Source organism: Erithacus rubecula (genome assembly GCF_903797595.1).
Source record: "Erithacus rubecula genome assembly, chromosome: 9".
Lineage (NCBI taxonomy): Eukaryota > Metazoa > Chordata > Aves > Passeriformes > Muscicapidae > Erithacus > Erithacus rubecula.
This window is the reverse complement of record NC_136660.1, coordinates 2,293,169-2,310,481: the sequence shown is the minus strand read 5'-3', so window position 1 is coordinate 2,310,481 and position 17,313 is coordinate 2,293,169.

Below are 17,313 nucleotides of genomic sequence, written 5' to 3'. Positions count from 1 at the left end.
AGCCTGCTTGGTGAGAAATCAGCAGAGGGGAGGGAGGGATGCCCAGTGATGCCACCAGGTCCTGGCTGTGACTGTGGCGTGGCTCTCCCACCTGCTGTGGCTCCCTCCAAAAATGTGCAGCTCCAGCACAGCCCAGCAGGTCCTGCACTCCCCAAATTAAGGAATCTGATGGTTTAGGAACCCAGACTGAGGCCTGTTCACATCTGCCCTTCCCCTGTGCCTCCTGGCCTCTGTTGAGAGCTCATCCTTGGGAGATGCCAAGGGGAGCAATCCAAACCCATCAGAAACACAAAGCCTCCCAAAAAAAACCCTGGATGGGAGTCAAACAATACAAGTTTTGGGAATCATTTTAGGCTAAATTCTTCCTCAGGACAGGGTCTCCAAGGGTGAAAGCTTGGCCCCACCAAGGCCAAGAGCAAAACTCCTGCAGACCTCAGCAGGACCTGGCTCCCATCCAAGGCAAACTGTTCAAGTCTCAGTCAAGCTCTTCAGCTGCAGACACTCGTTTCTATTATTTCTGCAGCCTTTTTGTCTCACCAGAAGGATCCTTCCACAGTGGCCATCCAAAAGTCGTTGACAAGATGGAAGAAATTTAATTTGCAGCTGAAAAATAAGTCTATTTTTCTTTGTTTGTTTTTTTTGGTTTTTGTTGGTTGAGTTTGTTTTTTTCTTAATTTTTTTTTAAATTTGTGGATTTTTTCCGCAATTAAAATGTCTGTGACACAGTCTCCAAGCATGGTGGTGTCAGCCTGGCTGGTGGAGGAGCCTGACATCCCTCAAACCCTTTGGGGACTGGGATTGTGCCCTGTTCTATTCCTGCACAGCCCCTCACCCTACAGGACCCTGTGTCTGCTGCAGGAGCCTTCCAGGGACGGTGGTAAAAGCAATTATAAACACAACATTCTGATTCCAGCCTTGCTGCCTCTCCCTGTGCCAGCATTGTTTGCCATTCCCAGCAGACCCAGGCATTCTCTCCTCCCAGGGAAGAGCACTGTGACAACTATGTTGGAGTTTGGCTGTTTGGAGCCAGGGTAACGAGTAAAACACCAATTCTCCACTTTTACAACGAGTTCTGTGACTTCTGATGATCTGTTTTAAGGCTCCTGGAAACCAGAGGATGCACCAGTCTCCATCCTTGCTGTCAGAAGGAAACACCCACGTGGCCACAGGGGGTGGCTCAAAGGCATGACTCTGAGCATGCCAAAAAGCTGGAAAACAAAGACCAGCTCCTGCTGGGCTGGTTTTGTTCTTGGGGATCACCCTGGTGGATCTTCTCCTGTGGATGAAGATCCATCTCACAGCAGCTCTGTGGCCCATGATCCAGGAGCAGAGGTGACCACAGACAGGAAATCAATGCCAAAAACCTCAGCCCACCTCTGTTCCCTCTGCTCCTGGTGTTAAAATGCCAAGAAGTTTTGCCACAGGAGGAATTCCCTGTGAATGCCACTAGACCCCAGCTCTCTACCAGAACCCCAAAATGCTCCCCATATGCTGAATGATTCTCAGCAACCAGAAACACAACAGGGAGGAAAGCAAATAAGCCAGGTCTTGCTTCCAGCTGCATCTCCTCTGCACAGGCTCTGGCATTTTCTGTGCAGCAGGAGCAGGGCCGCGCCCTCCTGGCTCCTGTAGATGCCAAGTTGGTGACTTGCCATGGCACTGGAGCCCACAGATCCAGGGCTTTGTCCAAGGGAGGAAGCTGGGCTGGGGCAGAGGCAGCTGCACTGCACTTGCTCAGACATGCAGATTTCCAGAGATCTCTGCTCCCACAGCCCAAAGGACATTGCAACACCATCCCCTGTTTGGGAGCCTGGCTGACAAAGCTTGTCCACATTTAATCCAAGCCCTACAGGAAGATGGGAATCTTAGACACTGGGAAATGCAGGGCTGCAAGAAACCGTAGGATGTCCTAAGATTTTCCTGCAGGATATGGGGGAATTTTGAGTTTTCATGTAGAATTCTTCACTCATATTTTTCAAGGAAAGGCTGAGAGAGGAGAAGCTTTGGGGTGACCTCACTGTGGCCTTCCAGGGAATGGATTCTCAGTGTTAGAGGGCAGAGTCAGATGGGATATTGGGAAGGAATTGTTCCTGGGAGGGTGGGCAGGCCCTGGCACAGGGTGCCCAGAGCAGCTGTGGCTGCCCCTGGATCCCTGGCAGTGTCCAAGGCCAGGCTGGATGGGGCTTGGAACAGCTTGGGATAGTGGAAGGTGTCCCTGCCTATGGCAGGGGTGGCACTGGATGGGCTCTGAGGTCACTTCCCACCCAGACCACTCTGGAATTCTTTGATTCTGAAATCTACAGGAACCACATCCAGCTGTTCCAAAACTCTTCTGGCCCTCCAAGAGAGATGTGAGCAGGAGACAACAGGGCAAGCTTGAAGACAGAGCTCCCACAGACATAAATAAGTTCCTGTAAGATGGCCTGGATGCCAAGCTTAGTTCTTGTTTTAGAGGGGTTCTCACAGCAGTTTGGCACATTAAATAAAATCTCTGGTTGCACTCAAACACGCATCAGGAAATGTTCTGTTTGCTGGATGTGTTGGTCATCTTGGCTTTCCCAGCTTTAGAATCACAGAATATCCTGAGCTGGAAGAGGTCCACAAGGATCACTGATCCAGCTCCTGGCTGTGCACAGACACCCCAACAATCCCACCCTGTGCATCCCTGTGTCCAAACCCTCCTGGAGCTCTGGCAGCCTCGGGGCTGTGCCCATTCCCTGGGGAGCCTGGGCAGTGCCAGCACCCTCTGGGGAAGAACCTTGCCCTGACACCCACCCTAAACCCTCCTGGCCCAGCTCCAGCCATCCCTGGGTTGCTGAGAACTGAAGAACCTCTGGGAATAATCTGCTGCAAGCTGCTTTGCCTTGAGAGACAATTTCACAGCAAGTGACTCCCCAGCACCCTGGAAGAACCAGCCTGGAGAGTCAAGCAAGATTCTCCTTCCTCCCTCCCTCCTCACCTCAGATCAACCCCGTGCAAGGAGTCCTGAGCTCTGCAGTCATCTCTGAGTCACTCATGGCACCTACACACATGCAGCCACCTGAAGCAAGCTCCAGCAGAGCCAGGGTTTGTGCTGCAGGCAGGACATTGTGTTCCCTGGGCTGCACGCCTCCCTCCCCTGGCAGTGCTGCAGAGGAATTCTCTGCTATGGACACCAGAGAGCACTGAGAGAAGAACCAGCCCAGGCTTCCATCAAAAAAAAATAAAAGGAGGGCAGGGGAAAAGGTGAAAATTAACAAGTGTACCAAATAAATATAAATCACTATATCCCTGAGGCTGGAAAATCCCTCCCAGCCCATGGAGCCCAAGCTGTGCCCAGTGCCCACCTTGTCCCCAGCCCAGAGCACTGAGTGCCACCTCCAGCCCTTCCTTGGACACCTCCAGGGATGGGCACTCCAAACCTCCCTGGGCAGCCCCTGCCAAGGCCTGAGCACCCTTTCCATGCAGAAATTCCTCCCAATGTCCAAGCTGAGCCTCCCCTGGCACAGCTTGAGGCCGTTTCCCCTTGTCCTGTCCCTGTTCCCTGGCAGCACAGCCCGACCCCCCTGGCTGTCCCCTCCTGGCAGGGAGTTGTGCAGAGCCACAAGGTCCCCCCTGAGCCTCCTTTGCTCCAGGCTGAGCCCCTTTCCCAGCTCCCTCAGCCTCTCCTCATCACTCCTGTGCTCCAGACCCTCCAGCTTCAGTAGGGCTAGATGGGATATTGGGAAGGAATTGTTCCTGGGAGGGTGGGCAGGCCCTGGCACAGGGTGCCCAGAGCAGCTGCGGCTGCCCCTGGATCCCTGGCAGTGTCCAAGGCCAGGCTGGATGGGACTGGAGCAGCCTGGGATGGTGGAAGGTGTTTGTGCCCATAGCAGGGGTGGCACTGGATGATCTTCAAGGTCCCTTCCCACCCAAACCATCCTGAATTCCATGATTACATGTTAGCTCAGCTCAGAAGCAGGGGATTTGTGTGCTGTACCAAGCCCCAGATGCCCTGACAGATGCTTGCTCAGGACCACAAAATGAGCCTGACAAACTGCAGCAAGGGCGAAATTCAAGATAAGATCAGCCAGAGTTGGGATTTCTCTGGAGGGAACAGCCTCGCTCCACACCAAGAAGAAAAAAAATATAAAAAAAAAAAAAAAAGATAAATAAATACAAGAACTGGGGGTACACAAGGGTTTTTTATGAAACACTCCTGATGAGGAGGATAAGGGTAGTTCATAAATCTCCAGATAAGGCAGAAGACCAGCCCATCTGCAAAATAAGTGCCCAGGAGACCAGTGAGGATCAAGAATGGCCCCAGGCTAACAAACTCTCACACCAAAGCAACCCATTGAATTCTAGCAAGAGGTCCCACCCTCCTGGAAATAATCTGTGCTTTTCCTTAACAAGTTTATGATTTCAGGTATTTTTTGAGGATTTTTTCACAGCAAAATGTTCCTGGAAAAATTTGTATTTATTAAAGCTTTTCACAGAAGCCTGTAGGAACAAGCAGCAGAGATGGATGACACTGAAATTCTCACTGTTATTCAGCTCCTGGATCTGAACCCAGATTTTTTACCTTCACTTTAGTACTTTATCAGGGATATCTTCTTCCCAGACTGAGATCCCCCTTCTTGAGGCCTGTGGTTACATTTGAATTATTGAGCTTGGCAAGGTAAAGTGACCCAGTGGTAGAGACGTTTCCCTTTGCAGGATTTTCACATTGTGAGGCCTCGGATCACTGCAGGGAAAGCTCCCAAAACCTTCTGGCTGCTGATCCTACTTCCAGTTCCACCTCACAATCCCTTGGGCTCTGCTGTCATCTGCAAAGCGCCATCAATTCCACCAGGATTGGAACATTCCCCTTGGAAAACCTCTCACACTGAATTGTTTGGTCACTGGTCACCTGGAGGGCTTGGAGCACACTTTTCCCTGTCCCACTACCAGGAGTTAATTCCTTTTCACCCAACCCAGGTTATAAATTGTGAACCTGAACCTCTGTGGTTTTTCACCTTGCGGCATTTGCCGATCGTGCGTCAAACGCAGCAGAGCTGCACCCTCAACATCTTAGCTGAGGTTTTACCAGCTCTTATTTCCACATTTTTCTGGCCAGGGCACAAATTCTGGTTTGTAGTTTCAGATTAGGTCTCCAGCATGTGATGTGAGCAGGCAACACCCACGCTGCTCTCCAAGCAAAGCACTGATGCTGAACTGTAAAAATCCCAGAATGGTTGGGTTGGGAGGGAATTTAAACTGATCCAGTGCCACCCCTGCCATGGGCAGGGACACCTTCCACTGTCCCAGGGTGCTCCAAACCCCATCCAACCTGGCCTTGGACACTGCCAGGGGCAGCCACAGCTGCTCTGTGGGCACTCACCCACCACATCTGTGATAAATTACTGCAAATTTAGCACAACTGTTAAACACAGAAGCTCATATAACTCTCTCATCAGTGCACACACTTCAACACCCTGCTAGATCACAACCTGTATCTTTGTGGTCACCTATTCTTTTGAGATTGCCATCAAGCAAAAAGCAAAGAATTGCATGCTCTAAATAATAACTGTAGCTATTCCAAAATAATTGAGCTAGGTCCACAGTGGAGCACCTGCTCTGCTCCTGGAATGTAGAAGAAGCACACTGTCAGCACAGTAGAAGAGCACACTGTCAGCATGGGAGCAGCTGGTGACAGCATCAAGCAGCCCCTCTCTCCCTCCATGTGCTGCTGTAATGGTTTTGAAAGCAAAACCAGTGAGAGACTCCAAGTCAGAAGTACAATTTAACAGGAAAAAAGAGAAAATAATAAAATACATGTAATAGCACAAAAGAAAAACCACTGACAGAGTCAGATACAACCTGACACCCTGCTAGGTGGGGTGGTGGTAGCAGTCCAGATGAAGTGCTCTTGTTGAAGGAGTGATCCTGGAGAAAGGTCTGGTAGCTCTTGTCCTCTGGAAATCAGTGGGTAAGGGCTGCTCTGGTGTTCCAAATCTCAGATTTTATCTAGGTAGGAAATGTTTGGCTCCTCCCCCTGGCTGGAGCATCTCCCAGTGGGATGATGTAATTTTATCAGTCATGCAGTGGGACTCAATGGCCCATTAACAGGAGATACCTCCTGGAAGAAGGATGGGTTGCAGAAAAGATAAAGAACATTACTCCACCTGTTTTTTAACAGCTGGCCCATTAGCAGAGGTTATCTCTCACAGGATCACTGCCCCACCTGGTTTCAGCAGATGGTGACAGAATACACAATTTTGGGCACATCTTTACATTGTAACCTAGGACAGCTGCCCAAGACATCAGGTCTCCATTGAAGATGCTCCCCATGCTCATCCTGGAGCTGAAGTTTTCCTGCCTGGTGGCTCTCTGCAGCTCCCACAGCGTGCTCATCCTGGCCTGGACAACAGGCATTCCTTCTTCCCCTAAATCCAACACCTTCCCCTAGAACTCCTTAATCCAACCTGGCCAGGCAGCAGCAAATTTCAGCTTGGGAGCCCCAAGATGGATTTGGGCAACATCCCCATCACTAGAGTATGCTCCTCGCAGAGAACCAGAGCAGCTGTGACATTTTCTGCCATCAAGAGGTGGAAGCAGAGCCCCCTGACCCTGTGAGACTCACATTAAAAAATTCCTCCAAGTTAGGGTCTCCCCAAGTAGGTTGTGTCAGCCTGCTCAGAGGAGACTCCCCACACCCTGATGTCTGCACAGCCTGTACTTGCACCCTCCAAACCCTTGCACTGGAATGATGGGCAAGATAATTCACTGAGAATTATTAAGAACATTGAGCTAATCTTTCTTTTTTTCTTTTCTTAGTAAGTGATCTTGAAAGGAACACTTGCCTACCACAGGTACTTCCTTGTGGTGTTCAGACAATTGAAACAAGTGAGGTCAAGAAACAAAACCTGTCATTGCTTCATATTTTTGATCAAAAGGTTTTGCTTGCCTTGCCCTCCCCCCAACCCCAAAAAAACCCCACCAGAAAACTCCTGTGCCACACAGGAGTCTGTTTTACTCAGCTTATGAATTAACAGCATGCTGTCACTACAGGTTTGCACACAGGGCTGAGGATGCAAAGCACACCTTTAAAAAAAAATAAAAATTGTAACTAGAAGCCAAAGCTGCCACTGAACATTGAACTTGCAAGAGTTTCAGTTATGCAAGCACACATTTCCTGGGTGTGAACATCTGACAGGCAGTAAATGAGGTGGAGAAGGAAGTTAATAAATGAGTACAACCAGCACTGTTGGAAAGTAAGTGGATTTGAAACTTTCTAAATAAAATCAGTCATTCAAAGTCCCGTGCTTGCAGTCAGCCCACGAGGCATCTCAGCTCCACAGCTGTGCACAAATGCTTGCAAGCACCTCTGCAAGGCATGGTAAAGGGAAAAAAAAAGGGTTTACAGGTTTTACATTGACAGGTTCCTTGGATTTTGTAGTGGAGAAATGGGTGATGCAGGGAGGATTTCCTTATGTCCCTTTCAAAACAGTGTCTGTTACCTGAAAATTTGAATCTCCAAACATTTGCTCCTCCCTTGAAATAAAATCCTGGGCTGCTCTCCCATCTCCATCTTCACTTCCTTTCCCCTGGGTCTACATCACCACAGCCTGTCTAAGAAATGGCACTGGCTTTTTCTCTAAATACAAACCCTTTTTGGGGAGCATCTCAGTGGAATTTAGACCTGCTAGCAAGTCCAGTCTGCACCCTCAGTGCCAAAACCAAACCAGAGGGATGAGTCCCTTGAAATTATGGCAAGCAGGAAAATAATTCTGCAGCCAGCCCATGATTTACTATAAATTTCCTGAATATTTTATGATTTTTCTGTGTGCTTGTAGCTCTTCATGGCTTTTCATCCCCTATCACTGCTATGTTTGAAAGGCAAACCCTTACTTTGCCCCAAATTCCCTCTGAGAGAAAACATTTCAGTGTGTTGGTTCAAGTATCAAAACACACTGAAGCTTTGAGTGCCTTAATTTGGCCCCTGTTATCAAATTCAGACTAAAAAAAAAATCCCAGAGATCCCAAATGGCCAAATTCACTCAGGAAAAAGTGGCAACAAACCAAATAACAGGAGCTCCCCATCTCAAACCAGCCACATGTCCATCATTAGTGGTTTGGTTGCCCTTTGGGAGTCACAGTTCAAAAAGGTCATGCTCTGTCACTCCACGAGCTGGATTTGATTTCTCAAAGGGAGAGCAGATTTTAGCAGGAATTTCAAGCTCTTTGTGGAACACAAACCACAAATTGAAGTGTTGACAGTGGTGCTTCTTGGTGTGTTATTACCTGGGAGCATTAAACACTGGAAAAGAGGGGTTTTCCCTTTTTTGGGGAAATCCCTTGGATGGGTTTCCAAGCAGAGAGGGACCTCCATCCTCAGGGATGCCAGGACTCACCTGGATGTGGCCCCAGCATTGGGAACCTCCAAGGGTTCTCCCTACCCAATCTTTCCCATCATCAAACTTCACCCAGGCTGCTGCTTTTTTTTCCCTCAGCAAAGTAGTCTCAGCTTATCCAAAAAGGCCCAAAAAGTGTCCATTTAAAGCTGGTGTGAGGGTGGGCTGAACAAACCCCACGTGCAATTTCAGCTGAGGGCACCCATCCCATTCCAGGGGCTTCTTCCTTTTTCCTGCCCAGGGCTGATTCATGCTCCAGGGGCACTGGGGTGGCAGGACACCAAGGTTTGCCACCTGAGAGGTTTTTCCAGGAGTTTTCCAGCCTGGAGGAGGTGCCTCTGCCTTCCTCCCTGTCCTGGTTCAGCCATGGCCATCAGCAGATATTGGATGCTGGCGTGCCTCGTTTTCCTTCTCTTCTTTTTTTAATTTTCTTTCCTTTTCATTTTAGGACTAGCATCTGGCTGTCTTGCTCCCAAGGCTGCTATTCAGCTCCACAACAAACCCAACAGCTTCAGCAGCACCTTCCCAAACCCTGAGTTATTCACCTTCATGGAGCACTACCTTAATTTTATTCATGAGCAACCTCTTATTTACATTACCACTTCCACTAAATTTTTTTCCTTCTTGATTTCCAGCTCAAAGCCAAAGTGAGGTAAAATAGAAGCAGCAACAACCACCATGAGTTGAGCAATGGGATGGCTGAGGACCCAATGAGGCTGGGCTGGACACAACCCTAGTGACCAAAAACCCACTGTGACCAAAAGCACTGGGAAAAGCTCAGCAGCACAAAGAAAGCCCCATGAAAACATGGGGAAACATCATGAAAACATGATAACCATGCCAGCCAGGATTCCCCCCCCCCCCTAGAGCAGCTGATAACATCAAATTTTTAAATTTTTTAAAATACTTTTTTGTTTTTTTTTTTATAAAAAAGACAACCCAGAGCAGACCCTGGATGTGGCAATCACATCCTGGGACTATTTTCAGTTTGAGGGATGGCCAGACCCAGCAGCCAATTTCCAGCCTGTTAATGTGAACCTCACACAGATTTAGATGTGTCACATTCAGCCTGTCCTGAAGGACAGAAATAAGACCTTGAGAGGTGCCAAACATCTCATCCACACGAGATTCAATGTTTAAAACCTGCCAGTCCTGAGCAGAAAGGGATGAAATAGGGGTTTTCCTGGGATTTCCCACTGTGTGGGATTAATATTTCTGGTCTTAGGTCAGCCTGCATCTTGAGTTGTTTTCATGCAACATCTCTGGGAGCTGCCACCATCCCTCTCTAAAACCCCCTCAGCCTTCCTCAAAGCTGCCAGGAGCTCCTTATCCAGAAGCCAAAGGTGCAATTTTGGCTGTTTTCATTCAAGCAGTGACATGGGAGAGCATCTCAGTGTTTGCTCACCAAACCTCTCCCCCATGGCATCCTAAAGGAGATTTTTGTGACTTTAAGAAAATCAGAAAAAAACATCTTCCAGGTCAATGTATCCCACAGGATGGCCTGGGTTGGAAGGGACCTTAAAACCCATCCAGTGCCACTCCTGCCATGTCAGGGACACCTTCCACTGTCCCAGGCTGCTCCAGCCCCATCCATCCTGGCCTTGGACACTGCCAGGGATCCAGGGGCAGCCACAGCTGCTCTGGGCACCCTGTGCCAGGGCCTGCCCACCCTCCCTCAGAGGGAAGGATCTCTTCCCAACATCCCAGTGTCTTGGGTTGCAAAAGAAGATGTGGCCAGCAATGTGTATTCTGTCACCATCTGTTGAAGCTGGGTGGGGCAGTGCCCCTGATCTCCTGGCACATATCCTCTGCTAATGGGCCATCTTTAAACCAGCTGGGGCAATCATCTTTATCTTTCCACAACCCATCCTCCCTCCAGGAGATATCATCTGCTGCTGGGACATTGAGTCCCAGTGCATGACTGATAAAATTACATCATCCCACTGGGAGATGCTCCAGCCAGGGGAGGAGCCAAGCCTTTCCCACCTAGATAAAAACTGAGATTTTGGACAGCAAGTTATCCATCTTTCCACTGGATTCCAGAGGAAAGCCAGACCTTTCCACATCATCCCTGGACCTTCAGAGGAAAACTGCACCTTCTACAGGAGCACTGCTCCAGCTGAACCACATCTGGCACTGCAGGAGGATGCAGCCACCATTGAATGGGACTGCTGCCAACACCCTGACTGACTGATGGGTGTCAGCTTGGATTCTGACTCTGTCAGTGTTTTGGGAATGTTCTTTATAATACTGTATTTCTATTTTAATTTTCCTAATAAATAACTGTTATTCCTAATTCCCATATCTTTGCCTGAGAACCCCTTGGAGGGAGGGGGTTTATGTTCTCCATTTCAGAGAAGCTTCTGCCTTTATTGGCAGACACCTGCCCTCCAAACCAGGATACCCAGTGCAGTTTCTCCCCTAAGGTCTAACCCCACTGACACCCAGTGCTCCTGTTTCCATTCCCGTCTCCCACAGGCTGCTCCAAGGCTTGCCCCGTTTTCCACTTTGAAGGGAATTCAAACCCTCTTGTCTTCCCCTCCACACCAACCCAGCTTTTTCTGCCAGCACAGCCTCCCTGGCCAGCCCTTGGACCATCCACTGAAAGGTCCTTGAGCAATTCCCCACGAGCTGGGACCAAAGAGCAGCTAATTCCTACAGAATTCCTACAGCAATGCCCAGACTCATTTGGTGCCCAGCCCTGGTTTAATGGATTTCATTTGCACCAGGAGGCTTTCTGAGGTGGAAATACTGCCTGTAGCACTCAGCAATTCCAAGAATATTTTATAATTCTGACAGCCTGCATCACCCTGGAGCCTGCCATGGTAAACATGCTCTAGCCTTTCCCTCTCCTGCAGATGGCAATTTGGGCAGTTGGGGAGGTTTCCTGTTTGTTCTCCAGCGTGAGCCAAACTCCATTATTCCCTTTTTTTTTTTTTTTTTTTTTTTTTTTTTTTTTTTTTTTTTTTTTTTCTGGAAGGACATTGACCTGCAGGCATTGGAGAGGATTTTCTCCCTTCCCTGTCCACGTTTTCAGTGGTTTGGTGACAGACACTCTTTGCAAGAGGCAGGATCCTGCCTTTCTGGGCAGGGCTTTGAATTTGTCAGTCTGGACCCCAGCAAAGTCATCCCACCTGATCCTTTACCCTTTTTGGGTAAAGAGACCCCCAGCAGGCTCTTCTGACCTAAATTATCCCCTGATTCTAAGCCACATCCTCTCCTGCATACCTGGTTTTCTAAAGATTTAAGGGGTCACAGATCTGTGGCACTGGATGAAAAAATATTTTTGAGGGTGTCAGAGATTGTTTGTGTAAAAAACAACCACAGTTAACTTTAACAACTTCTTTCTCTTTCCAGGAAGAGAATTTGTTTCACAAATTCTGACATTGGTTTTCCATGGCAGGACAAAGCAGTGAAGATTCCTACAAAATACAAACAGCACAACAAAGAGAGTTCATAATCAATGCTAATGAAGAGCAGAAGCAGCAGTGGTGACTTCTGTGAGGTGATCAGCTCCAAGGGGTTTCATTTTCCTGCTTTTTTTCCCTCCACACCCTGCAGTGCCTTGGTTGGAAGCATCCAGAGCAGCTTCCAGGGACACTTGGAGGAGCAGAATCGATTTTTACCCCCAAAGAAGCATCTGCTCCAAGCACAACCCTTCACCAGCAGCACACAAAGACCCCAGATTCCACCCCAAACCCTTTGCCTGATCTTGTCTCTGGTTGCTGCACCCAGCCCAAGAGATGGCTCAGGATCTCTTCATTTCCGCAGTGGAATTAACACCAGTCCCATGTCCCTGACAAAGGAGGTGTGAGGATTTATGGCTCCAGGAATAGCTGGAGCATCCAGCAGCCAGGCAGGGGGATCCTGGCTCTTCCAGGGGGCGATTTGGCATCACTGAAGTGGCTCCAGGGAAGTCAAGCCACTGCTAAGTGGCCTCAGGTGTTGATGGCTGCTGGAGCAAAATGGGAAGAAAGCATGGAGAGAACTGAATTTGGAGGATCAGAGGTGCAGGGGCATTAAATAAACTCTACTCAGGAGGTAACCCCAAATCCAGAGGGAGCAAAGAGCTCCCCAGACTCCTGGAAGGGCTGGCATTCCCTGCTGTGCATCCACACACCCTCCCCACGCTCCTCCAGCACAGCCCCATCCAGCCTGTGCTTCCAGGTCAGGGGAGGAAATTATCCTTAATCCACAGCATGGGCTGGAGGACAGGGAGGGGAGGCACTGCTGGGCAGAGCAGATGCTGCTCCAGGGGCTGCAGAAGGTGGGCTCAGGGCCAGGGATGAGCAGGAGTGATGCTGATCCAAGTGGGAAGAGAAAGGCCTGGGAGGGGCCACAGTGTGGGATTTTCCTTCAGCCCCACTGGGATGCAGTTCCAGGAGAAACACACCAAGGCTGCTCAGGGTCCCCAGGGATGGGGACACACCTTGGTCCTGGGAATCCCTGGGAACCCAGGGCCTCCTGCCACTGGTAACTGGGCAAACTCCATCAGAAACCCCAAAATCCACAGCTTCCACTGGCCTGCCCTGTGTTTACAGCTCAGCCTGGGCTGCACGTTTCCCTAAAAGCTCCCACAAAGCCCAGAGAGGAAGAGCAAGGAGCAATGGGAAAGCCCAGATATCTCCCAGTCTTCCATGTAAAGCAAGTCATGGCTTTCATTGTGTGACCCAAAGATGTTTATTCCCCAATTTCAGGCACAATGCACTGAGCTAAAAGAGGTGGGAAGCTGGAAACTCCCCTGTTTTTCTTCTGCTTTATTTGTTTGGCTTTCTACAGCCACCAAAATAATTTCATTTTTCATTTAAAATCCATACCCAGACTTTGGCCTTGCTGAAGATTAACCCTGTGTGGGCTGTGAGTGAGTGAAGCAATTTGGGACAGTGGAAGGTGTCCCTGTCCCCAGGGGATGGAATAGGATGAGCTTTAAGGTCCCTTCCAGCCCAAACCATTCCATGATTTCAAGATGATTTTTAAAGAATGGTAACAAACATACCAAAAATCAAGTCATAAGAATGAAGATCAACCAAAAGACAAGAAAGGATAAAAGTTACAGCTGCAGTAAAAATAATAAAAAAAAAAACTTTGGAAAAGCTGTTTATTTACCATGACAGAGCAGCACATTGCCAATCAACCATCAGTCACCACAAAAAGCAAAAGGAGTTCAGCTGAGGGGTCTCCCCCAAAAGGATGGACCAAAACCTCTGATTTTGGGCTTCACAGGTGTTCCTCACCAAGAAGAAACAGCTTGAACCTCTTCACTGTGATGATTTCATTTTAAAATATCCTGGGAAGTCGTTTAGATGTGAGCAAGCCATGGAAAATGCCTGCTGGAGGACTTGGGAGAAAGACAACTCAAAACAGAAGTGAGAAAAGGGGAAATTTCAGACTGTGCCTTCAACACCCCAGCATCAAGACAGCTTTTTTAAAAAAATATTATTATTATTATTACTATTTAAAAAATAATTTTACAAGCTGCAGTCACATATCACAGGGGAGAGAGCCAGCAGAGCACCAAACCAGTCAAATCCCTCCCTGAGCCATCACCCACTAAAAGATGATCCAGTCTGGTCCTTCCAGTAATGTTACCTTGGGATTCCAGCTCAATTCTACCTGCAAAACTTAAAGAAATTTGGGATTTGGACCAGGATGGTGTGGGTTGGGATGCAGCCTAAAGACCCCAAATTCCACCCCTGGCAGGGTCACCTTCCACTATCCCAGAGTGTTCCAAATTCCAGCCTGGCATTGGACACTTCCAGGGATCCAGGGACAGTCACAATTCCTGGCAGTGCCTTTGCTCACCCAAGCTCTGGAATGTCACTGACTTTTGATCCAATCTCATATTTTTTCCCCCAGTGTTGAGACATATGCTCCTGTGTTTATTTACCCGTTTGTTTTGATCTTTTTCTTCTTTTTTTTTTTCCCTGCTCCCAGAGACATTTTCCCACATATCCACGTCTGCCTCGGCTCTGACACGCCAGGATCTCCATTACCATCCACTTAAACTCAAGAAGAGCAATAATAAATTCCTCCTGTCCCTGCCTGGAGCTCTGCCTCCCTCCAGCCCCATCCCACACCACTTAGACCCATACAAACCCTTGCCATGCTTTGTTTGAATCCTTTTATTCCCAGAAAAAAAAAAAAAAAAAAAAAAAGTTGCCACGGCCAAAAATAGAACATTTTTCCACTCAGAAGAACAAGCAGCAGCATTCCTGGGAATTCAGACAAATAGCATTGGTCAGGAGATGTCTCACAGACACCAGTGACATCCCAGAGCTGCTCCAGGGTCCTGCAAAGTGGGAAAGTGTTTGGGATCCCTCTGCCTCCCACTCTGTGGGATGAAAACAGAAGTGATGAGCCTCTTTCTGCATCCTGCTCCATGAGAAAGGGTGGCTGCTCTCCACAGGCACGTTTTAATTTTGTTTATTTATTTATTCATTCATTTTAAAGGGAAAATGCCTCCCAAATCAAATGTGATGCTGCTCAGAGCACAAGTCCTCACTAAGCACAACCTCCATCAGTGATATTTTTCCCCAAGGTTAAAAACATCATTTTTGATTTCCTGTTAGAATAAACACAGCATTTCACCTGACTATATGCAATACAAGTTACCTATCATAGTGATTCTATATATAACAGTGAATAAAATTGTAAATCATTATGAAACCATGTTTGTGGAGAGGATACTTTCAGGGAAATATTCAGAGAGCTTGAAATACTCAATTTGATCATTGCAGGTCCCTCCCAACTGCAAATACTCAGTTCCAGTCAGTCACAAATCACCCAATTTGAATTTCACTAGGAGTTGCTCTCAGTTTAATTGAAGCAGCATCAGGTCCCCTCAGGTCACTTTGGGGATTTAATTCCCAAATAATCTCCTGCTGCATCAGCTCCCAGCCCTTGGGCTGGACACTGCACACTCTGGTCCTTCCTTCATCTGAGCTGGATCTGGAATAAAAACTGTGCCACCAGACCTCTCTGGGAGGTGAAAACACCTCCAAATGCCTCCTGAAAATATCTCCATTTACTGGGGGAGAACAAAATTTCCTATTCCATTCAGTAGACTTGTGGGCAGATCTGTGAAGCTCACTGCTATTAAACTGAACAGGTGAGGGATCTTTCCAGCTCAGGACTTATTTTTCTTTTCATGGGGGGAAATCACTGATTTGGCAGCAGTTTCTCCTGGGAAAGCATCCATTGGAACCATTTGAACAGGGATTTTCTGTGCAAGCAGTGGGGTCATTGACAGTGTGTCACAGGGAGAGGAAAGAAAACTCAGCTCAGGCCACTTATTTAGGGTCTAACTCATTAAATTATTAAAAATGATGTGCTGCCAGGGATCCAGCTAAATCAGAAAAGCAGGAAAAATGGGAAAGGGGAGGATGGGAAGGTGGGGAGGGCACCAGCCCCAGGGAGCACAAACCTGGGGTGGGAGATCAGCAGGAGGGGGAAGTGGCTTTTTCTTTGGGCCTCTGCTGCCACATTAAAAAGGACAAGCCCTGTGCTCCACAGGCACAGGGTTCCAGCTTCTTCATGCTGGAGAGAGCCAGGCTGCTGGCATTTCCTGTGGATTTAGGATTTGCTATGGATCAGCACAGGTCTGAGGTGCTGGATTCAACCTCAAGCTTTGGCTCCTGCCACAAAACCCTGGGGTGAAAGCCAGGTGTCTGGCACCTCCAGTGCTCCAATGCCAGCATATTTTACCTTGGGGAAAGAGAGAAAAAACCTTTAAAAAGATGCTGTAGCTCAACCTGAGGATGCACCTCCAGCTATATATCTGAGGAGGTCAGATCACAGGGGTGCAGCTGCTCCAAAGGGATAAAAATCCACAGAAGGAGAGTGAGAGCAGCACATGTGGCACAGAGTGAATCTGCTTTTTTAATTTGTGCCACAAAGGCTCAAGGCTGAGAGAGACCACAGCTTGTCTCCTGTGCTGAGCACAAATCAGAGCAGGGACCACATCAGCTCGTGGTGAAGGACCACAGATCAGATAAAGAGTCAGCTTTTGGCAGCAGCTGGGACAGAAGAACAGAAAAGCTTCAGGCCTGGTGAGACCAAAGTGTCCAGAGACTGTGCACACCCTGTTTGCAAGAGCAAATGGACACAGAGACTGAAATCCTCACTGGGGCTCAAACATCACTGAGAGCACAAACATCACTCCTGTGTAAAACAGGGGGGATTAACCCTTCCCCAGCCACCTGCAAGCCAAAGGAGTAAAAGGCTGGGTCACCTCACAAAAGCAGCAGAGGGAGAAAACAGGTGAGGACTGTGAGGTCAAAAATTAAAAAATCAAAAAATGAGGCATGGGCATGGCTAAAGCAGCTCATTAATTCTAAATGCTTATTCAAGAGCACCCCAGTCTCCCAATTAAACTGCTTAATGGGCTTCAAAAAAAAGGAAACACGTGCTGGAGATGCTGGAGATAGAAAGTTCTGACTGTGACCTCGTGATTTTAGATTCAACAGAGAGGAAACAGAGAGGAAAAACACTTCAGCAGCAAGCACCAGGGACACCCACAGTGACAGAGGCACCTGTGGCCATGGCCCACACAGGGTTTGTGCCACCCAAAAACCCCTGGGAGAGCCATCAGACCTCAGGTCACGAGGATGGTGACACCAAACTGAGCAGCCTCTTGGGGAATGCAAAGCTGTGCCGTGAGGGGAGAAACAGCCTCACCCCTAAAGGGGGATTCTGCCTTTTCTGGCAGAAAATCTGGGTGTCTTTGCTCTGGAAGTACTGAATTCAGGCTCAGAGACTTCAGCTTGGAGGTGGCTTTGCCAGAGATGCCCAAGAGGGCAAGCAAGGAGGAGGAAGAGGAGGAGGAAGGACTGTCCTTCCACTGCCTCTTCTAGCACACAGAATAGGATCAGCCCAAATTCTCCTGAATTCAGGTGATGTTCCCTCACTTCCCACACAGCACCTGTGAAATCCCTTGTCCAAAAATGTAGAAAATGGCAAG